The sequence below is a fragment of the Narcine bancroftii genome, chromosome 2, assembly GCF_036971445.1.
Source record: "Narcine bancroftii isolate sNarBan1 chromosome 2, sNarBan1.hap1, whole genome shotgun sequence".
In the NCBI taxonomy this organism is placed as follows: domain Eukaryota; kingdom Metazoa; phylum Chordata; class Chondrichthyes; order Torpediniformes; family Narcinidae; genus Narcine; species Narcine bancroftii.
This window is the reverse complement of record NC_091470.1, coordinates 318,323,557-318,348,073: the sequence shown is the minus strand read 5'-3', so window position 1 is coordinate 318,348,073 and position 24,517 is coordinate 318,323,557. Positions and strand designations below refer to the sequence as shown.

The 24,517-nt window shown below is 41.1% G+C and overlaps 1 protein-coding gene across 3 annotated transcripts in view; it reads left to right on the top strand.

The window, feature by feature from the left end:
- Positions 1 to 12,836: 12,836 nt before the first annotated feature.
- Positions 12,837 to 24,517, top strand: part of LOC138755569 (transmembrane protein 71-like) — a 55,555-nt gene continuing 43,874 nt past the window's right edge. Inside the window, exons 1-2 of one of the 3 annotated variants that reach the window (XM_069921779.1) lie at positions 12,838 to 13,017; positions 15,299 to 15,412. The gene's annotated coding sequence lies outside the window, so the exon portion shown is untranslated. The other 2 variants (XM_069921780.1, XM_069921781.1) reach the window with 2 other exon arrangements.

Here is a 24,517-nt window from a genome sequence, read left to right as displayed (position 1 = left end):
AACTCATAGCCCCTACGAATGGTTCCTTTTACCACATCATAATCTGCAGTTTGTTCAATTGTCTGGGCAGAGTAAACCCTCTTGAGTTTTTCCCCTAATCACACGCTGCAGCATAAGGGACCACTGGCATTTTGGCCAGTTCAAATTTATAGCTACTTTTTCAAAATATTGAAAATATTTGTCTATTCCAGCTTCATCAAATTTTGGAACTAACCTAATCTCTTGGCTAGCTATAAACCCTCCACCAAGATCTGGAGATGGAATCTATGGCGCTCTTTCTTTGCTTTCCTTCTCCATTCTAAACTTCTCCAACTCATGTAGCCCAGCTCTCTCCTCTGCTTCAATTTCTAATTTCTTAAGTTCTATTTCCACATCCAATCTTTTGCATTTCTATCTGTATTTGCTCAGAGGTTAGACTCTCAGGAAAATGCTTTAGCACATCTTCTTCACATCGTCCTTCTGCTATATAATGCTTGGCAATCTTTCTCCCAATTTCCACCTTTTTCATTGATGGCTTTGCTGAAATAATACCTTGTTTTTGGGCAATAGCCACCAATTCTTGCTTTCTTGCCCCCACAACTTTTTCAGAGAGGGAACTCTAGAAATTACTGCACACCCATTGCTGCTGATATTTCCACACATACAAGCCTCATAATGAGCTTTGTTATGAGCCCAGAGGACCCCAAAACCCAGCTGCAATAGATATTCACCAAGACAAATGGTTACTTAAACAAAGGTTGCTTTTAATTATCTTTAACCATGAAAACAGGATCAAACTTTAACATCACTATTAACTTAACTAAACCCCCTTCTAATTCTAAGAGCAGATGCATGTAATGTGTGTGTAAGTTCAGAAAAGTTATTTGATTCACAGTCCAATCTAACTTCCCATTCCTCCAAGTTCACTGGTTGCAGGCAATTCTTATACTGTGCACAGTATTTAACATTTCTGAAGTTCACCAGGCTTTGGTGCTTGAAAGGTAAATAATTACTACTCAGGAAGGTTCTTGTTGGTTTTCAGAGAGAGAGTTGTTGTTCACTGGACACAAACTGATTCCTTCTAATCAGCCACGTCAGTGTCTTGCGGAAGAAACTTGCCCCATCAGGGTTTTCCAGATGATAACCTCTTTCTTTCAGTTCACCACAGATTTCCTTTCCCTTTCTCTTATTTCAAGAGAAATATTAGGCAGCCAGTCCTCTCCTCTTGTATGGACCACAAGGGCTTTGACCAGGCTGAACTAAGAACTCACAACCTGTCTGCACAATGGGGTTTTGCACAAGCTTGCCAGCTTGTCCTGTTTCAATCTCAGCTGCTGCTGCTAAACTCTAGCGCTGCAGAACTGAATTCTCTCTATCAGAGAAAAGCCTGTTTTACTCTCTCTCTGCTTGCAGAACCGCATGACCCTCTTAGAACAGCAAGCGGCACTCAGACAGCCTGCAGCTCCAACGAGTTCTTTCATCTGTTCCTTTCCAAAACAACAACCCATTAGTGAAGTCCCTTGGGCCCTCCCCAAAGCTTTTGCAAAGGTATTCGGAGCTGGACTGTCTGGCTTGAGCAGAGCTCCAGTATTTTAAATGAGATCTGTTTTGAGGTGTTTGTGTGTGACCTACACTAAAAAAAACTGCCTCAATTTATCTCCCAAAATCATATCTATATACAATATAAAACACAACATATTTTGTCACAGCTTGCAGAAGGAATTTAGCTGATCAATCAAAATTTAATCTCTCTCTAAATTCCAAATTCTGTGCTCTTGCTTTTGCACATACACAAATAAGCTCCAAAATTTGGTTGCTATCCCGGTCAAGTCCCCAATTTATGTTACATTCCCCAGCAGCAATTGAGAGACACATAAATTAATGGGTTAAGTTTAACACAAAATTTATTAATAAGTTAACAACACCATAAACTTAACACCTGAACACCCGCCTTAATGACAACTCTATATAAACAACAGATTATTATATAGTGTATGTGGAAAAAACACAACCATTTCAGTCCAAACTGAATTTCCCCCAAAAAAATCACCAAAATTCCCAAAACAAAAGCCCCCAAGTCAGTCACGTCAAGTCTGTCAGTCAAAAAGGAATAGCTCACGGATCTGATCTCCAGGCTTGGGATTATTTGTTTCCTCACCCACTGTTTTTTTTAGTTTGAGGCTGTATCCAGATGACTATAGTCCCTATAGACTTGTAACCTTGTCAAGGGAACACAAGACTGGTTTGAGTTTTGAATGGGGCAACAACCACCTTTACTTTCTTCACCTGGGAATTTCACAGTGACCTACTGGTCGCCACATGAGGTTCACTCCTCCAAAGACCTTTTTTTAGGGTTAATAGTGACTTTCTGTCACACGAGTCTTTTTAAAGCCCTCTTTAACGTTGACAAGTTACCTTTTGTCACACAAGTCATCTCCTTTGGACACCCTGGCTTGAGTGGTCCCATGAATGTATAAACGCACAAAGCCCTGGCTCTAGCCTATTTGTGTTCAGAATGAGGGTCTAACTGGTTTGGATTTTCCTCAGGTGCTCATCCTTCACGCCCCTAAGGGCTTATTGCCCTGATTAGCTTAGCGGTGGTCACTTGATGCATCTTACAACTATGCCTTTGCCATGTCCGCACGCATTTAAGAGCAAAGACAAAGGAGATGATGGCATTATTCTATGCACAATCTCGATACACAGGAGCTGGGGAAGAGGAGGATGGTTAAGATGAAGAGGGATGCGTAAAAATACGCTCATACCCAATGAGTTATAAGCCTTCTTTTCAGGAAGAAGAACCTCTAGAGATTGATCAGAATGATCAACAAGGGGGGATTTGTGAAATAAATAGTTAAAATGAGTGGATACTTGCCCATTCAGAAGCAAACTGAATTTAAAACAGCTGGTGCTAGTTGAGAGTAGCCTTGAGTAATAAACGTGGTCCCAAGAGGTCAAAATGAAGAAGACATGATGTCTCTGGAAACCAAGGGGTGCAGGTGTCTGGAGAAACTTCTGAGTCCTGATAATACAGTATAGAGAGAATTTTTGAGCTCAAAAATTAATTGGTACATCTCTATTGGGCACAGAATGGGGGAATGTAAGAAAGAATCATGCCAGTTTATCTGTTTTCCTGTATAAATATGAACTTTGTAGCCACTGAAATTTAGAGTTCTGATGGTAGTGAGGACTGCTGCAGATTCTGAATGATATCATGTTAATAAAATCTTAAAGTGAATCTCGACTTCGGTTAATTTCCATGACATTTATCTATGAATGAACACAGCCAGCTGTCCTGGTCTGAAGTCCAGCACTATGAACTAAGGAAGGACCAAAGCCTTCCTTGCAAGGGTGCAAAAGAGAAGGGCCTCAGGTTAAGGACTTAATGCACATTATCTATTAAAGCCCCGTGAACTACCTGTTCAAGGATTGTTGTTGATGACACCTGATATCAGATAATGATAAGCGTTTGGTATCACTTGAATAAAATGTTGGCTTGAACATTCTCTATTACCTTCATAACATAAGCATATAACATAACAATTACAGCACGGAAACAGGCCATTAGGCCCTTCTAGTCCGCACCGAACCAAACACCCCTTTCTAGTCCCACCTCCCTGCACAATGCCCATAACCCTCCATCTTCTTCTCATCCATATACCTGTCCAACCTTTTCTTAAATAATACAATTGACTCCGCCGCCACTATTTCTCCCGGAAGATCATTCCACACGGCTACCACTCTCTGAGTAAAGAAGTTCCCCCTCATGTTACCTCTAAACCTCTGCCCCTTAATTCTTAACTCATGTCCTCTTGTTTTAATCTTCCCTCCTCTTAACGGAAATTGTCTATCCACATCCACTCTGTCTATCCCTTTCATAATCTTAAATACTTCTATCAAATCCCCTCTCAACCTTCTACGCTCCAAAGAATAAAGACCTAATCTGTCCAATCTCTCCCTATACTCTAGATGCTTAAACCCAGGTAACATTCTGGTAAACCTTCTCTGCACTCTCTCCACTCTGTTTATATCCTTCCTATAATTAGGCGACCAGAACTGCACACAGAACTCCAAATTAGGCCGCACCAACGTCTTATACAATCTCAACATCACCTCCCAACTCCTATATTCCATGCAATGATTGATAAAGGCCAGCATACTAAAAGCCTTCTTCACCACCCTATTCACGTGAGTTTCTACCTTCAGGGAACGATGTACCGTTACTCCTAAATCTTTCTGCTCTTCTGTATTCATCAATGCTCTCCCATTTACCACGTATGTCCTATTCTGATTCTTCTTACCAAAATGAAGCACCTCACACTTATCAGCATTAAATTCCATCTGCCATTTTTCAGCCCACTTTTCTAAGCAGCCCAAATCCCTCTGCAATCCTTGAAAACCTTCTTCATTATCCACTATTCCACCTATCTTAGTATCGTCTGCATATTTACTAATCCAATTCACCACCCCATCATCTAGATCATTAATGTAAATAACGAACAACAATGGGCCCAATACAGATCCTTGAGGCACACCACTGGTCACCGGCCTCCAACCTGACAGACAATTATCCACTACCACTCTCTGGCCTCTCCCTTTCAGCCAATGTTCAATCCATTTGACTATCTCAAAATTTATACCTAAAGACTGCACCTTCCTAACTAACCTTCCATGTGGTACCTTATCGAAGGCCTTACTGAAGTCCATATAGACAACATCCACTGCACTACCCTCATCCACATTCCTAGTCACCTCCAAAATATTCAATCAGATTGGTCAAACATGACCTTCCTCCCACAAATCCATGTTGAGTGCTCCTGATCAGACCCTGTCTATCCAGATGTTTATAAGTACTATCTCTAAGAATTTTCTCCATTAATTTACCTACCACAGACGTCAAACTTACAGGCCGATAGTTGCCAGGCTTCCTCCTTGAACCCTTTTTAAATAACGGAACCACATGCGCAATGCGCCAATCCTCCGGCACTATCCCCATATCTAATGACATTTGGAAAATTACCGCCAGAGCCTCTGCTATTTCCTCCTTCACTTCTCTCAATGTCCTGGGGAAGATCCCGTCTGGTCCCGGAGACTTATCCACCTTTATATTCTTCAAAAGCCTTAAAACTACACCTTTTGTAATCTCTATATTCCCCATATTTACCCAATTTGCTTTTTTTATCTCACATCTCCCAATATCCTCCTCCTTAGTGAATACTGAAGAAAAGAAACTGTTCAATATCTCCCCCATTTCTCTAGGCTCCACACACAGTTTTCCGCTCTGATTTTCTAAGGGACCAATTTTGTCTCTAGCTTTCCTCTTACCATTAACATATTTGTAGAACTCTTTTGGATTAGTTTTCACCCTGCTTGCCATAGTTTCCTTGTACCTTCTTTTAGCTTTCCTAATTCCTCTCTTAAGATTCCTCTTACATTCAATGTATCTTTCAAACAACTCCTTAACTCCATGCTTCTTATATCTAATGTACGCCTCCCTTTTTCTTTGAACCAAGTTTCCAATATTCCTTGAAAACCACGGCTCTCTCAAACCTTTTGCCCCTCCTTTTAACCTAACAGGAACATAAAGCTTTTGCACTCTCAAAATCTGATCTTTAAAAGACTTCCATCTCTCTACTACATCCTGCCCATAAAACAAATTGTCCCAATGCACACCCTGCAAGTCCTTTCGCATCTCCTCAAATCTAGCTTTTCCCCAATCAAAAACCTCAACCCTTGGCCCTGACTTCTCTCTTTCCATAATGACATTGAAGCTGATGGCATTATGATCACTGGACCCGAAGTGCTCGCCAACACTAACCTCCATCACTTGACCCATCCCATTTGCCAACAGTAGATCTAACACTGCTCCTTCTCTGGTCGGCACCTCTACATATTGTTGTAAAAAACTATCTTGCACACATTTCACAAACTCTAACCCATCCAGTCCTTTCACAGAATGTGTTTCCCAATCTATATGTGGAAAATTAAAATCTCCCATAATTACAACCCTGTGCTTATCACAAATATCTACTATCTCCCTACAGATTTGCTCCTCTAGGTCTCGGTCCCCTCCGGGTGGTCTATAATACACCCCTACAAGTGTAACCTCTCCTTTCCTACTCCTCAGTTCCACCCAAATAGCCTCCGTGGATGTGCCCTCTAATCTATCCTTCCTAGGCACCGCTGTAATATTTTCCCTGACAAGCAATGCAACCCCACCTCCTCTTGCCCCTCTGACTCTATCACACCTAAAACAACAAAACCCAGGGATATTCAGTTGGCAATCACGTCCCTCCTGCAATCATGTCTCACTAATCGCTACCACATCATACTTCCAAGTATCAATCCACACCTTCAGCTCATCCACCTTTTTTACAATACTCCTGGCATTAAAATATATGAATTTCAGAGATTTCCCAATTTTTAATCCCTGTTTTCCCTCATCTTTAACAACAACATTATTTACTTTTCCTGCCAATTGCCCTTCATCTTCTTCCAGAGCAATTCCCTTCTCTATCACCTGCCCATCCATATTCAAATACTTACTACAAACTTTCTTTGTTTGCATTCTAACCTTCTCCTTACTGCTCTGTACTATTTTGTTCCCTCCCCCCAACCATTCTAGTTTAAAGGATCCTGAGTAGCCCTAGCAAATACCTCTGCCAGGATTCTGGTCCCCCTGGGATTTAAGTGTAACCCGTCCTTACTGTACAGGTCACATCTCCCCCAAAAAAGGTCCCAGTTATCCAGAAACTTAAAACCCTGCCCCTTACTCCACCCCTTCAGCCACTTGTTAATCCTCCACCTCATTCTATTTCTATTCACACTGTCAAAAAGATTTATGATTAAATTTTATAATCAAATGGTTAATCCATATCTGACATTTATCTGACATGTGTTTGGCATCTTTTATCACAGACTAATGACTATGGCCAAAATAGTTTCCCTTTTGGATTTGCTGTGTGAATCATATAAACAAGATATACTGTAAATGTAACTAAATGACACTAAAGAATAGACTTCACTTTCAAATTTTCAACTATGGATCCAAAAGGCAGAATAGCTGATTTGATACAGTACAGGAGGCAATTTGACCAATCAACATCTGGTTAGTCCCTAATGGAATTAAACAATAAAGTGCACATTCCAGATTTTATTCAAGATTATTTGTAAACATTTTGGTTTAACCATGTTGAAATTACAGCACTTTTTATACATCGTCTCCTCATTTCAGGGCACCATAATGTTTGGGACATTTTGTTTCACAAAGGTTTGTGAGTACTCTGGTATATTTAATTGCTTCATTGGTGCAGGTATAAGAGAGCCAGGCTCGCTTCTAAGCTTTTCATCACCTTTGGAGTCTGCAGTTGCTATTTTTCATCATAAGGACCAGACTTGTGCCAATGAAAGTCAAAGAACCCATTAAGAGGCTGAAAAACAAGAACATTAAGAGACATCACCCAACCCTTAGGATTACTAAAATCAACAGATTGGAACATCATTAAGAAGAAAGAGTGTACTGGTGAGCCCTGTAATCCCCAAGGGACTGATATTCCAAAGAAGGTCTCTGCTGCTGGTTACAGTATGATGTCGCTCATTATAATGAATAAAAATCCCCAAAAACCTGTCCGACAGATTAGAACCACTCTTCAGGAGCCAGGTGTGGATATGTCAATGACTACTGTCGCCAGAAGACTTCAAGAACAGAAATACAGAGGCTAGCAAACCATAGCAAAGTGATATGCTTTGGATCTTGGGCAGCTCCTTTATCCCTCCACACTTCACTCTTGCCATCACACTGATCTAGGTTCATCTTAGTTTCATCTGTCCACAAGAGCTCTTTCCAGAAATCTGCAGATTCTTAAATACTTCTTGGTAAACTGTATCCTGGCCATCCTTTCTGTGGCTAACTAGTGGTTTGCATCAGCTCTACCACACTGGCTAAGTCTTGAAGCTATAGAAGTGAAGTGTTTCCCTACTGAAATTGTTCTTTCTACCAGCTTTAGATTTTGTCCTTGTTTTCTTTGTCCTGTCTTTGTTCAGAATTTTATTTTCTATTTGGGGTCAGCTTAACACCACTTGGGTCAATGGAGACACATCTGCACACTTCAACAGGTTCGTGAGACCAAGCCTTTATTTAGAAGTAGTTCAACTTCTGTGCAAACATCAGAAGTATTACACTGGTAGACAAAGTTGATTCTTCATCCCAGGAATCATAAACCACAAAGCAAAGGACTGGAAAGCATGTTTGAACAATCAGGACGAACAATATTCCCAAGACAGTCTTGATTGGGAGCCAAGTCAAAGAACTTAATATCTGGTCAAGTCCTTTGTGTTGGCTCCTAATCAAGACTAGATTATGGGGATATCTTCTCACCATTAATTTAGGAGGCAGTCTTTGCAATTTATAGGATCTGGGTTTGGAACCTCAGCTCAAGAGGATTATTTACTCTGATCCTACTGGTACCTGTCACTGACAGAAAGACCAGAAGGCTAATAGGAAAGAGGGTGGTACCGGACAGCAGAATGTGCTCCTCTTGCAGTCGATGGGGGATGGATGTCAAGGAAGACCTTCAAGAGGTAAAGATCCAGCAAGCCTCCTTCTTAGGTTTTGCACACTGATGTTCCAATTATGAGGCTGGCTGATGGAGCAGGAGAAGAAATGCTCATACTTCTTCTAAAACATTTACTGAGTAATGATATCTACCTTGCCTATGACTCTCCAATGTTATACACCTCTATCACCTTTCTTCTCAGCCTTCTTTGCTCCTTGGAAAACTAACCCAGTGATGCACCATCAATAATCACAAAAGACTGGAAATGTGAAACTATTAGGCTTTTATTAACTATAGACTGGAACAGCCATGAACCTCATTGACTGATTAAGGCAGAGTGGAATGGGGAGCATGCAAGGGGCTATGGGTAGCCTCGGACTTGGGTGGTATGTCCAGGCGGCAGCAGCCAATCATAGTATAACAGTGGTTTACCACAACCAGCCTATTTAATCTCTCTTTACAACTCAAGTCCTCCTATACAGTTAATGTCCTTGTGAAGGTAAACAAGAAATCTGCAGATGCTGGAGTTTAGAGCAGTGCACAAAAGTGCTGGAGAAACTTAGCAGACCATGCAGCATCCATGGAAAGAAATAGGCAGAGAAAGTTTCAGGCTTGAGCCCTTCTTCAGGTATATATCTGCATGGTGCTTCCCACCCCCCCCCCCCCACCCTAATCTTTTTATTTGATTTTCAGAATACCTGAAGAAGGGCTCAAACTGCCTATTTCTTCTCATGGATGCCACATGATCTGTTGAATTTCTCCAGCAGTTTTGTGTACAACATCCTTGTGATTTTTTTTCTGCACCAACTCATGCCCTTCCTTTAGTGTGGTGACCAGAGCTGGGCACCAAACACCCAATGTGGCCTCGTAAAATTATGTCCCAATTCTTATCGTCAATGGAGGGAACTATTCTGAGGCCTGTATATATGAACCTTCACTCCACCGTTGCTTTATGTTTAGACTACCAAGATTTATCATGTGCAGTGAGATGATTGCAGGCATTTACAGCAGTGGACGCCACAGTAGGGATTTCTGATACTTCAAGTAGCCCGCTGAGAATACAGCAATGGTACATAGAAATGAATAAAAATGTATTCCATTGGAAAAAATAACATATAATTTAAGAAATAACATCACAGTATTCGAATAAATTTGGGATCCGTACATGGAACACAACAGAGAAATCCTACCGTGGACCTCCACCGCCTAAAATGACAGAAGGAGAAGAAGACGAAATGAACTGACCCAGTATGTAAAAGTAGAAGACACAAATTTCTTGTTTATTTTCATTGTGTGATGACTGTTTAATGGGTTTAATGCATTTGAGTGGGTGGGGGGGGGGGGGGTGTGAAGGAGGGAGGAAAGGGAGGGGGAAAAAGGGTAGAAAATGACATTGTGTATATCCAAGGGGGAAATGTTTGTGCGTACTTTGGCTAGTATGGTTCATAGTGTGAAAAATTATTTTTTTTAAAAAAGTAGCCCCGCTGCATGAATGTGCATAAAACAAGCTACAATTTGCTGTTTACCGAGACCAGCTTCACCTCTCAAATGAGTTAAACTTCTTCAGAGGAAAGCAGTATCAAAAAAAAGATGCCTGCACTGTCAGCTCATTGGACAATCGCTCTCTCTCTCTGTTCGATGGGCTGAATAGGGTTAAAGTGCGGGTTCGCTTTGATCTAATTGGAGGCAGAGCAGACTTAATTTCCATTCATTTGGCTATACTTCTAAATCGGCGCTTTTAAAGTGTAAATCAAAACTACTCCCTGCACATAATATTCCTATTCGTTGCATTTCTGACTCTATTTATGAAGTCATGGGATGAAAATTCATTCTAAATCCACTAATCTGTTCCGTGTTCTTCAAGCACTGACTTTTTTGTTTTGCATCACGCATTGTTTCCTGCAGCATCTGCATTCATACAAGAGACGTTTTGTTATGAACCACGAATGCTTTGCAACCAAAAGGTCAGACTTTTCGACGACGTCCAAAACGTTGTAGTCACTAACTGGCTTCAGTAGTGACTCAAATGATGCAATGCATCTCGCTAGTGAACTGAGGAAAGACTTCCTCGCGGTCTCAATGCCCTGCTTCTTTTATGTCGATAGGACACGTTTGAAGCTTCCAAACAAGCTTTTACGACCTATCAGGTCGTATTTGACACGTAGAATAATCTTCATCATTAATCTCCGCATAGGTTTAGCCTTTATTGAGCGTTTTTCAATGTACATGGTAGGCTTTTTTTAAAAAAAGGGGAATACACAGAAGGACCACAGGCTGAATTGGTAAAATGTTATCAAATCACAGAGCAGAACAGAATGTGCCTCCAAAGCCGAGCTATTGGGATTCTAAAGTGAAAGGGGACAAATGGACAGAGAAGCGAGAAACGCTGGTCGGAAGTGGGCAAAGATAGAGACGGGTTTTAGGATACAGAAGAAAAAGAGGGACAACATTGCTCACCTGCAATAGAATCTAAAATGAGAGAGAGAGATTAAACGCCAAAGGGGGGGGGGGGGGCGGAATTACACCAAGTGAAAGAACTTGGTCATGATCATACGTGGGGGGGTGGGGAAGTATAACAGGAAGAAGATTTACCATCTAAAATACTGTGGATAGCGGAAATCTGAAATACAATAAGATCAAACACCAGAGGACATCTGTACTAGGTGAGGGGAGCAAGGTTTAGGGGAGACGTCAGGTGTTTTACACAGCAAGTAGAGGCCACACAGGATGTCTTGGCAGGGGTGGTGGTGGAGGCTGGCACAATAGGGATATTTAAAAGATTCTTAGACAAGCACATGGATGGAAGAAAAAGAGGGTCATGGGTGTGGGGTTGGGAAGGTTTAGTGTTTTGAGTATATCTATATAGGTTGGCAGAACATTGTGGTTCGAAGAGCCTGCATTGTGCAGCAATGTTCCATGTTCTAATGGTTGGAAATGTTCACTCACTTTGTGAATTCTTAATCAAAAGTTTTTAAAAAAAGTAAATTAACATTATGAAGATACAAAGGCTTAAGAAACAAACAGAAATTCTGTCACAGTAAAGATCTGAATTTACACAGTTGGAGAAAAGTTCCAGCTGTTTGCTAGAATGTTTATTTAAGTAAAATTTTATATCAATCTCCAAATATGTATGAAAAGAGTGAAGCAACAATTTGCTCCTTTGACAATCTTCATCCATGCTGCAAGTTATCAATCACGTTAATGGTCGCTTATCGCAAGTCACACATCGCAAAATAAAAGATTTACACACGTTTATTATTTGGTTTAATTACTCAAAATCAAAACTGAGATTCAGTTTCAGTACCAAAATCTCTATTGACTTAAATTTTACACAAGAGTAGACCATTACACCCAATACAAATACTTCCAGTCATTTTTTTTGTTTCACTCGACTAACATTACCTTCATGTAAGTGTCTGGGTGTTTCTTAAATGCAATGCTGCTGTTTGCCTTAAACAGCCCAGTGGGTTATTCAGGTACCATTTGCTGACTGTTCAGCAGATGAATGAGTTTCTCCTGGATTTCAGACGGTTTATTCGGGACGGTCTTATATGGGGATCTGAGAGGTAAAATTTTCACACTGAGGGCGGAGAGTACGCGGAATGAACTGCCATAAGTAATGGAGGTAGGTATAATTACAACGTTTAAAATAAATTTGGACAGGGCCATGGTTTGAAAGATATTGCTAAAGCCAGGCAAATGTAACTTGCTTTGGTCAGAACAGGTGAATTTCTGCCTTCTCTCTCAGTGGCTATTTATGACACTTGATTAAGGCCAGCCCTGAAAATATATTTTTTAAAAATTGAGTAATTAAAACTGCATTGAATTACCAGGAATAAACATAGAAAATGTTGGAACTACTCAGCAGGTTAATGAGTCAGATCAACCATACGCTGTATTCGTCCTTGTGTCTGCACTTAACTGAGGCTAATTAGCACAAAAGAAGGTATTCATGCTAAATGTTTAATAAATAATTTTGGTCATATTCCCCACATCAGCACTCTTAAATTTTTACAAGTTCAGTAATCTTTGCATTTTTACCACTTTTCAACTTCATTCGGGGGAAACGGTAAGTAAAATAAGTTCGGGTTCTGTTTTACCCTTCATTAAATTTAAGTGATGGGATAAATTTGAATTTTTTTTCAATAGAGATCATTAAAACATTTTAAAAATTGCTTTGAAGTGAAATGTCCGTTTCCCCTCACTGAAAGAGAGCGCAGGATGCGTCCGGGCTCTAGGACCCGGGGCGCTCTGAGGTGGAAATTCCAAGTCTCAAGCCGCACTTTGAAAGATAACAAGGCTTTGCAGCGTCCGTTTTAGGGCAAATGCAAGCAACCAACTTCACTTGACAGCTTTTCCTGTGTGCAGGCAAGGCGTGTCGCAGTGTGAAGGCGGAAGGTGGAGAGGAGAGCGTCTCACGGTGCGAGTAAACTGAAATCAGCGCTGGAAATCTTCCATTCTTTCCGTTTCTCTGCAACCAGAGGTATGAGAATGAGCTTGTTTCAGCCACAACCCCGCTGTCGAGGATCCCATTCATTTTAGATGAATATGTCTATATCTCGAGCTCTAAATTTGAGGCTTCTGAACCTTCTGCCCAAAGATGTCTATATCTCTAGACAGAGGTATATCTCTATATATAAAGTAATCCTTTGAGTTCAGTGACAAAGCAAATGTACTCTGTAAAGAATCTCGAAGCTTTGTTTCACGCGGAGTGAATTTCAGGCAAGGTGAATCGTTTCTTGAGTCCCAAGTTCTGTTACTGCAGAGATGAACACTGGAGCAACCTGTTACCAATGCAACCCGCCCCTTGAAGTCGTCTTTTGACTGTTCTGTTTGAAAGTTATGTCAAGTCTGGGCCATGGATTTACTGTTGGTGAGAACTTCCAAGCAAAAGCCCTGTACAATTAGAATTCTTTACTCCGCATAAATTCCTCATTGCAGTTTCTGTGCGACTCTTGGTGAACGTTGTAACATTTTCGCTGATAGTTGACAACCATGTGTGCAAAAGTGTTCACATTTTAAAAGTGAATTCATGGTTTTTTTTAAATACATAGTCTGTTGAAATAGCCTTGAAGACTTCGTCAAGCAATTCCTGACACTGGTATGTCTATGAATTTCCACCAAACTAACAGATGTACAAATGGCAATTTTTTTTTGGACAAGTTTGGACATGTAAAATTTAGTTGCTTACACCAGATGCTGTGGATCCCCATCTCCTCTGGGATCAAGAAGGATATCATTTAAATTAAATGCTTCCCAGAGATAGTGAGACCGAGATAAAGAAATGAGGGGGAAAATATTTTAAGTAAATTGGAGGCATCAGAACTGCATGCCCTGATATGTATCTGGGAGATCCTGGTCCTGGCCTGAGAGCAGTGCAACACAAAAGTCTGCAGATGGTGTGATTGTAATAAAAACATAAGAGATGGTGGGGGGAACTCATCAGGACTCGCAGCCTCCATAGGAGGTAAAGATATATTACTGACGTTTCGGGCCTGAGCCTTGATGCATGATCAGTTGCACAAAGACTGAAATCATCGAAACTGAAGGCTTTGATTTGCAAGAGATGGACAGCATCCCTGTGTTGGTCGCTCACGCTGACCCGGACTCGAACTGGGGGCAGGTTTGTGGCATGAAGAAAGGGGAGGAGTCACGAGCCGGCCATTGAGAGCAGGGTCAACTAGGTCATGCAATTTACACATAAGGAATAGGTACAAAAGTGGTGGTTTCACCGCATTCACCCCCTCTTAAAAGAAAGTCCCAGCATGTGTGGTGTGGTCAACCGACCCTCATGTTCAGTCAGTTTTCTTTGGCATTGTGACTGGCGAGAGTCCCTGTCCAGGGGTCTGTAGCGGTCTCTATCAGTTTCAGCTAATCCATCCGGTTGGCTCGGTGGGGTACTTGGCTGGGCTGGGTGTGTGTGTGTGTGTGTGTGTGTGTGTGTGTGTGTGTGTGTGTGTGTGTGTGTGTGTGTGTGTGTGTGTGTGTGTGTGTGTGTGTGTGAGATGTCAGGTTGGCTGGGGTGGTGGGGGTTGGGACATTAGGCCCTGGAGAGCTAGGAGGGGACATACCTGTCGGCTGGTTTGGGGGGGGTGGTGAGCAAGATGCTCCCATGTGTGCCAGGTCCCAGATAGATGCCATGACCTCGTGCCTGTCTGGGAATGCCACATCAGCGTACTGTGGGTTCATGTGAGGCAACTGGACCCTCTCAACCAAAGGGTCAGACTTGTGCATCCTCGTGTCCATGTGGAGTAGGACTGGCCCGGGGAATGTAAGTCAGGTAGGTAAGGTGGCTCCTGTTGTCAATCTCCTGAGGTATGTAAACAGTCCTTGAATCTAGAAGGACTAAATTTGAGGCTTCTGAACCTTCTGCCCAAAGAATATCCTTCATTGAAAGCTATCCTTACCTATAATTTCCTATTGTCTCTTCTCAATTTTACATCTGTGTCTTTAAATTGAGGTGATCAATATAAAACACTAGAAATAAGAGAAGGAATAGATCAGGTGTGGCCAAACCACAGGTCACGAGCCACATGCTACACTTTGGCATATCGCGTGGCTCATGGAAGATGTAGTTGCAAATGCTATTAAAGCCCCCCCAAAAAATAAATACACTGCTGTGGCAATAATGCGCATGTTCAAGATGTGGGTGAAACAACAATTAAAAATGCACCTCAAACACAAAAATACATTTATACACTTTAATAAATGACTTTGGTTATAAACTGCAGCATTAATTGCATAAACATTCATATTTCATCCAGGTTTCATTGGTAACCGGTGCAGAGGGGAAAAAAATCTTAAAGAGACAGCAGACCCAAAAACAAATAGAAACCAAGTGGGAAGGTGGCAGGCGTGGAATCGCTTGTGGTCTGAAGGTAAGGTATCTGCCAATCGTTTGCAGTGCAGGACCAGTAAAACAAAACATTGATGGGGCTTCACTTCTATACCTTTCCCACACTGCAAGCAGGGCTGGTCTGTGGCATAATTAACGTCAAAGTACTGGAGGCTAAGAGAAGGGGATGAGTTTACTTCGCAGTCATTTGTTGAGATCCTCATCAAGTAAATGGATATGCCTGATAAAACAGACGAGCTTTCTGCAGAATCGAATAATGCAATAATTTTGATAATACAAGATCAAACATTACAAAAGGTTTTTTTACTAAAATATTGTTTATTTAATTAAATTTACCTTTGCAAAAGGCAGTTTATAGTGATATGCATTGATATCACAATAAACCGATTTGACAGTGGTGGGTCCAATCCAAAAATAAGTATAAAATACATCATTCTTTTTCAAATCAACATGCAAGTAGGATTTGAAATAAGACAGGTAACATCAGAACAAGATTTCTAGATTTGTCAGCGATATAAAGTAATGCTAATGTTTGCTCAAAAGAAGGATGCAAGTGAACCAATATGTTATGTATATAAAATGTTTGTAACAATATAAGAGTAAAAATGTATGTGTAATTGTTCATGTCTTGCGGCTCTCAAACATCTGAAGTTTATGTTATGGCTCTTCTTTTAAGCAAGTTTAGCCACCCCTGGCATAGAGTGAGGTCCCAGGTGACTAAGTACTCATTAAATATTATATTTGATCCTTTACTTCCAACAGGGCCACACCTGATTCTTTAACTTGACTCTCCTGTGAGACTTCTTTATCCCTTGATTCCTCTAAATTCTGAGAATTAATTCTTGAAATATTCTCAGCAATAAGCTTCCTTAGAAGCTATGAGTATAGAAATCCAATGATTCATAACCCTTTGAATAAAGAATCATTTTTAAAATAACAAAAATACATTTTATTCACAATAAACTCTACACTGTGGGTCCTCCCCCACAGTGCCCTCACTTTGGCTGCACCAAGCCTCGTGTCCCTCAGCATGTACTCCTGCAGCCTGGAATGTTCCAGTCAGAAGCATTCCAGCATCGACATCTGAAAGACCAACAGGTTTTTTGTTCTTGGGCTAACCAAAGTGTTTTTTTCACCATGATCACCCAGCAATTCTGGATGTTTAATTCTGTGTGCATCCCCAGAGACAGCTTGTAAATCGAAGAGTCCTTTGTCAAACTGCTGCTGGGGATGAATTTTGAGAAGGACTCTTGCATCCTTCTCCACACACTTTGGCAATTTTGGATTCTGCAAAAAGGTGTCTATGCCACCACAGTCATCTCAGGGACAATGTGTATTATGGGTGATGTTCTGGTTGTACAGGAACGATTTGATAAGGAAGGCACCTCTCACCACCAGCCAGACCAAGTCCTAGTGCTTGTTCGTGAGCATTGGCAATGTGGCATTCTGTCAGATGACCTGGACAGTCTGCTCAGGGAACCACCCCACCGTGTCCATCAAATCCTTGTCACAGGTATCCTAGCTCTTATTAGTTTTGCCAGCTGTTATTCTTTAATTTTCAGATCTTCAGCCAGAGGTAATGACCTTTTGGCATCTTCTTCCTGAATCCTCATTAGAATTGGAATATTTTTCAATTGGGTTGCGTCTCATTCTTCTGAATCAGACTTGTCTTTCTGTGGTCTCACCAAGGTTGAGTACAGTACAGTAAGACTTCTATACATGTCCTTATTTACTTGCTTCATCTACATATTAACTTCATGTTGTTTAGCACATCCAGTTGCCAAAGTATATTTACTGGTTTCTTAATTAAAAAAAAAACAAATACATTTTAAATAATCATCCTATAAAAAGGATAATCTTGGCTTTTGTAAATCAGACTCCACTAACTTGATTTAATCAACAAGTTTATAGTCCTTTCCAAACTTTAAGTGTGCACCATTCATTTTGTAATGTGAGGAATCCTGGATGAATTTCACTCTTGGGAGACTTGCTGATTAACAAATGTCATTTTGTAACTGCCCTAATTGTAAACCTGTATTTAACAATGAGTGTGGAATATTGAGAATAATTAGTGTTTGCAATTTTGTATGCTGCTTTATCAGTTTTGTTCAAGTTGAATTAAAATATTGTCTTTATATCTTGTAACTTAAAAATAGAGCCAGCAAAGGACACAGCACATGATTAAAGAGTATTAAGGTGCTTGCTGTTTTAAAATCAATAAGGGTGGATAAATCCCCAAGGCTGAATGAGATATTCCCTTGAAATTGCAAGGATCCTGGCAGATGTATTTAAAATGTCAGCCACAGATGAGGTGCTGGAGGATTAGAGGGTAGGCCATTTTTGTTCCATTGCTTAAAAGAGGCTCCAAAATGAATCCAGAAAATTCTAGGACAGTGAGCCTGATGTCAGCAAGTCATTGAATGGTGTTCTAAAAGATTGGGCATGCAAGTATTTGGATTGTCAGGGACTGATTACGGATAGTCAAATTGGCTTTGTGTGTGGTAGATCATATTTCATAAATCTTGTGGAGTTTTTCAAGGAAGTTACCAGAAAAGTTGTTGAAATAAAGCTATGGATGTTGTCTTTTTGGACTTCAGCAAAGCCTTTGACAAGGTTCCACATGGGATGTTAGGAATGTTCAGTGGCTTGATATTCATGGTGAGATAGTGAACTGGATTCGAGATTGGCTTTATGGGCAAAGCCAGAGAGTGGTAGTGGATGATTGCCTCTCTGATTGTAGGCCTGTGACTAGTGGTGTGTCTCAAGGATCTGTGCTGGATCCATTGTTGTTTGTCATCTATATCAATGATGTGGATGATGATGTGGTAAAGTGGATCAGCTGGTTTGCAGATTACACAAAGATTGGCAGTGTAGTGGACAGTGAGAAAGGCTTTCAAAATTTTCAGAAGGACGTGGACCAGCTGGAAAAATGAGTTACAATATGGCAGATGGAATTTCATGCAGATCAGTGTGAAGTGTTGCATTTTGGAATGACAACTAATGTGGGATGTGCACAGTAAATGGTAAGGCACTGAATAGTGAGAGAGAACAGGGAGATTTGGGAATACAGATACATAATTCCCTGGAAGAGGTGCATAGGTAGATAGGGTTATAAAGAGAGCTTTTGGCACATTGGCCTTCATAAATCAAAGGACTGAGTTTAGGAGTTGGTATGTTGTGGTAAAGTTGTATAAGACATTGGTGAGGCCAGATTCAAGATTCCTTTATTGTCACATAATTCAAAACAGTGTAATATTGCACAAAATGTCCTTTCGTCTGCTGCAAGGCAGACAGATGTGTCATCAGAAGAAATTTGCTCAGCGTCTCTTACAACCAGAGAAAGAGAAGCAAGAATCCTCCAGACTCACTGAGTGTGTGTGGATTCTCCTCCAGTGCTTTCGCAGGTTCCACAGCCACACCAACTCCAATCCAACTCGAGGTCTGACATGATTAAGAACCCTTCAGTGCCCTTGACACCCTCTCACATCCGGTTCTGATACCTGGTACCTCTTCAGTCCGTCTCCAGCAGTCCGCAGCCTGCATGGGTTCCTTGCTCGAGTTGCAATCATCCCGCCAACTGTGTGTCCTTCAACTGCAGAGCCCCTCGCTGGTCTGCTGCCATGGTCACTAGGCTGTGAGTTTGTCTCCTCTGCTTTCCCCTTCTCAAATGGGGGGGAGGAGGGGGAGTGTTCTCATTTTCTGGGGTCCTGTGCCAGCCCTCTGCTTCCCTGGAGTCTGCAAACCCTCATGGCTACTGCTGACCATAGGCAATGCCATCTTGAATCCAGACCCCATGGTCACAGGATTTTAAATAAAACCGCTGTTGGCTTTTTTAACAGGCTGTTTAAAGCCTGTACAGAGCCGAAGGCAGTCGGACTTCGCAGGGGAGCGCTGTGTCTCCAACCCGTGCTCTCATTGAGTCTGCAGCAGTGGCAGCGTTACTGTTACAGGCAGTGCCGTAATCTTATCAGGTTATTAAATTTGGAGAATAGTGTGTTCCAGCATCAAGGCCTTCAACAACTCTGTCCCTTGAAACTGCCGTGAATTCTTTGCTTGCCAGCAAACCCTTACCCAGTTTTGTCGACTGTAAAAGATGGAGACAGTCAAATTTAAGTTATTTGAAAGTAAATAACTCTTGCAACTTAAACAATTTACCTCATTTGGTGACTCTAGAATCCCTAACAAAATCAATACAACTTTGGATTCTGCATGAGGTGTAACATGGCATTGCTTTTGCAAGGCAATTCTTTCAGCATAAATGCTGAGCTATTTCAGTAAGACAGGATGCCAGAATCTGTCAGTAAATCCAGGACTTCCATGTTTGACAGCAGGTGTGGAAACTTGGTACCTGGATAAACAGCTACCCAAGCCTAGCCTACTATCTTGAAGGATAGTGAATGTAGAACACAGTACAGGCCCTTCATGTTACAGTACTCTAATAGCTGCCTACAATTTCCCTACTGCATGACCCTCCTTTTTCAGTTCTGGGTACCTATCTAACAGCCTCTTAAAAGATCTGATTGTATCTGACTGGTAGTGTACACCATTGCGCTGAAAAAAAAGTTTGAGGCGAAATGGATTATGCCGTTTGTATTCCTGTTCTAGTCTGCTATATTGTTGCCTTGACTCTGAGCATAGCAACAGATATTTGTGTGGAGATTTAAAAATAGCTCCCTCCTGCAGAATCTTTAGTTTCTTAACACTCTCATAAATACTGGCTCGTTCTCTTAAATTGTACATCACCAATGATTCTACAGCAATCCCCTGAGGGAATGACATATGCGATCCTCATTTAGGCCGTGATCACTCTGAAAAGATTAGTAAATATGTTGCTATCTAATGTAGAAGAGTTTTTTTTTATCAGCAAAATACTCCTTTTGCTTTTAAAAATTTCCTTCCTTTTAATTACAGGCTTTGCTCAGCAAAGCAGAAACCAAGATGATTTCCGTGGTAACCACAGGGTTCATCTTGCAATCATAGTGCGAGCTTGCATTTGAAAATAAATAATCTGCAGAGACAGTAAAACCCTCAACTGTTGTCTTTTAAAAGCTCTAATGTGTTTAGTAAATGATGAACTAGATTTCTCTCCTATTTTATATTCCTATTTGAAATTACTAAGAATTTAAAAAAATATATTTTATCAATATAAATATCACCAAAAATGTACCCAGTTTCCCACAAGTTGGTGATACTGCATATCCTGTGCGGGTTTGAAACAGAATTTTGTGTTTTCAGCCAAAAAATGGAGAGTTTCTCTATTTATTGTGTCCTTAATTTTAAGTAACTACTGGGGTACTTTTACTGCTGGAGGGAAAATAACAGTGTACAGGCCCCACTCAGTATCAAAATAGCAGCCAGTGTACAGGCCCCACTCAGTATCAAAATAGCAGCCAGTAAATGTAAACTGGGTCACGTCTCCAGAATGGAGGACCATCGCCTTCCCAAGATCGTGTTATATGGCGAGCTCTCCACTGGCCACCGTGACAGAGGTGCACCAAAGAAAAGGTACAAGGACTGCCTAAAGAAATCTCTTGGTGCCTGCCACATTGACCACCGCCAGTGGGCTGATAACGCCTCAAACCGTGCATCTTGGCGCCTCACAGTTTGGCGGGCAGCAACCTCCTTTGAAGAAGACCGCAGAGCCCACCTCACTGACAAAAGGCAAAGGAGGAAAAACCCAACACCCAACCCCAACCAACCAATTTTCCCTTGCAACCGCTGCAATCGTGTCTGCCTGTCCCACATCGGACTGGTCAGCCACAAACGAGCCTGCAGCTGACGTGGACTTTTTACCCCTCCATAAATCTTCGTCCGCGAAGCCAAGCCAAAGAAAAAGAAAAAGAAATGTAAACTAGGGAAGAATTTTTAAAAAAAGCTGATAGTTTCATATGCAATGGGTTGAAAGTGGAGTCATGTAGAACATATTTATTGGCATGAACAATTTGAAAAGAACAACCCCTTTCTTTGTTGCAAATTCTATACTTTTTTTAAAAAAAGCCTAGATAATCATCACTTAGTTCATCACTGTACACTCAACATCTATGACAAAGGACTGTTATTAACCTACTTTTACTGCACTATACTACTCTCGAACAATAACATTTCTAGATGAAACCCTGGATATGTGGTTACAGTAAATTGTTCATTATGCGAGTTCTTGGAGAATCAGTGGGAGAATTGATAAGCATGTGACAGAATAAGTTACCAGGAAGTGAGTGGGGAGATGGCATTGCTCTGTTGAATGCTTCCTTCAATGTTATAGAGAAAATGAATATCAGATGCCACCTCTTGGCAGATTTCAATGAATTTCATCAATGCAATGGCACAGACCTGGATTAATTGACACAAAGGGTATTTGAAGATCGAATGTTGTTTCCACATCATCCTCCAATTTTACTGGAAATACCTCTAAAACTACATGCCCACATGACATTGTTGGGCACTTCATGCCCCATCTGTTAAAGTCTCTGCCAAGAGTCTCAACCCATAAAGCTTATTATTGGTTTATTACACAAGGGAGTGGAGGGTGCCTGGAAAGGACTCCCAGGAATGGTGGAAGTAGATATGATAGTAGCATTTAAGAAGCTTCTAGATCGTCTAGAGAATGTATCCTGTGCCAGCAGTCAACATTTAGCTTGTGTGACAGAGTATATAGAAATGTTTTGGGGAGATAAATTGGGAAAGGTTTGTTAGAGTAGGTCATGTGCAAACATTTTAAAACAAATCTTATTTGAAATACTGGAGACATAGTGGCTTCTCACACCTTTTTTGAAAGCGCTTTGAAGAGCGCTCAAGTGATGTCACTAAGGATTATTGTTTATCAAGGCAACATATGAAAGAGCATGCTGGAGCTGCTGCTGTCTGAAAGGATAATTTGCTATTGTAGGAGGGTCATGTGGTTTTTGTAAGGAGAGAGAGTCAAACAGGCTTTCTCAGTCTCAGTGTGAGAGAGACAGAGCACTTGACAGTGTTTCAACCAGAAAAAAGTTATTGGGGACTGGAACAGGACAAGGTGGCAAGCTTTTGGAAGACAGTCTAGCCGAAGTCCTTGTGGCTCATGTGAGAAGACTGGCTGTTTAATGTTTCACTTGGAATAAGAGAAACAAAAAGGAACTCGGTTGTGACCTGAAAAAAAAGAGGTTATCATCTGGAGATCCCTGAAGGGGCAAGTTGTGTCAGAAAGACACTAGAATGGAGTTGTGGATGTCCTTGAACAAGAATCTCTCTCTGAAAGCCAACAAGAACTTTCCTGAGCGGTAACCATTTACTTTTCAAGCACCAAAGCCTGGTGAACTTTATAAATGTTAAATTCTGTGCACAGTATAAGAATTGCCTGCAACCAGTGAACCTGGAGGAATGAGAAGTGAGATTGGACTGTGAACCAAATAACTTTTCTGAACTTACACACACATTACATACACGTGCGCTAAGAATTAGATAAGTTAATAGATAAGTTAAAATTTGATTCTGTTTTCATGTTTAAAGATAGTTAAAAGCAACTTTTGTTGAAGTAATGATTTGTCTTGGTGAATATCTATTGCTGCTGGGTTTATGGGTCCTCTGGGCTCGTAACACTTGGTTTGATAAAGCAAGGGCTAGTTGAAGCAATGGATCTGCCTGAAAATCTGGGAAAAGGAATAGAAATGGAAGGATAAGGAGATCAAAGGGTTTCTGAGACAACCTGATATGGGATCATGATTCAGAAGGAGGTATGAAGAATCATCTGAAATGTGTCCTCTGTGAGTTGGTGGTCAATTTGTCAAACCAGAATTTGCACCACTCACATTCCCTGGAATAGATCTCATCCAGCCCTTGAGATTCATCAACCTTAAAGCATCCCATAGCAATTAATGCCCCCACTTCCTTGTATTGAACTAATCAGATGATTTACCTTCCTCTACCTGTTTTTGGTGCACACAGATAAGAAGTATACATTTATCACCTCATCCTTGCTGTATTACTCCATACATAGAATGCCCTTTCCCTGCCTCCTTTTTTTTTCAAGATTCAATTTATTGATATGTAATGAAGACAGTGCTATATTATACAAATTTGTTTTCATCTGCTCTAAGACAGACCATATGCCATCAGCATGTGCCATCAGCATATGCCATCAGCATGTGTCTCTTACAGACAGCGAAAGAGAAGCAAAAGAGAACCCCCTTGTGAAAGAATACGTTTTACGAATATGGTGACTAAATGATTAATAGATTAGGGAAGGCTTTCAGTAACTGCTGCTTGTACAAACATGGGAATATAATTGCTTTCTTAACATCTGTGCTGTGGTAAGATAACTAAGTTCACAGACATGTCCACAAGCCTTGAATCAGGACACTCTAACTTTCCCAGAACTTTTGTAGGCATTATAAGGTAACATGTAATGGTAAACACAAAACAAAGGTGTGTGAGGCTCATGTCAAACTTGAGGGTCCACCCAAAATTGTATATAAATGAATGATGAACACTCCAATGCTTCGTGTGGGTTCAATGTATAGAATGAGTTATTAAACACTTTCTTATTATTCCCCATACTCCTGAATGTGTTACCAAGGTGAAGTAAAGAAGCTGTTGTATGCTTATTTGGTTCTGTTATGTTTTCTGCTGTTTGTTTTCTTAACACCCTCAGAGTCACTATGTGTCCAAGGATTCACCTTAATCATCCCTGTAGCCACACAGTCCAGTCCAAACCATCAGCAGCCCGAGTTCCAGATACGAACCTCCGACACGATCAGGAACCTTTCGGCACCCTCATCACCCTCTCATCCGAGTTCTGATACCTGATTCCCCTTCAGCTAGTCTCAAGCCCATCTCTAGCAGTCCACACGGCCTGATACAAATCCCTCGACCGGAGTTACCTGCAGCTTGCATGGGTTACTCACCTCGAGTCACCAACATTTCTGCGCATTCACGACACTCTTCATAAAGAGTTTTTCTAGCAACGTGAACACTTTGAAAGGAACTGCTCTGGCAAGTTTTGTGATTTATAGCCACAGTACTCTCCAGGTATCACTTGATCATTCACCAAGCTATAAGTGACTTTCTTCTTTCTTCTTTGGCTTGGCTTCGCGGACGAAGATTTATGGAGGGGGTAAAAAAGTCCACGTCAGCTGCAGGCTCGTTTGTGGCT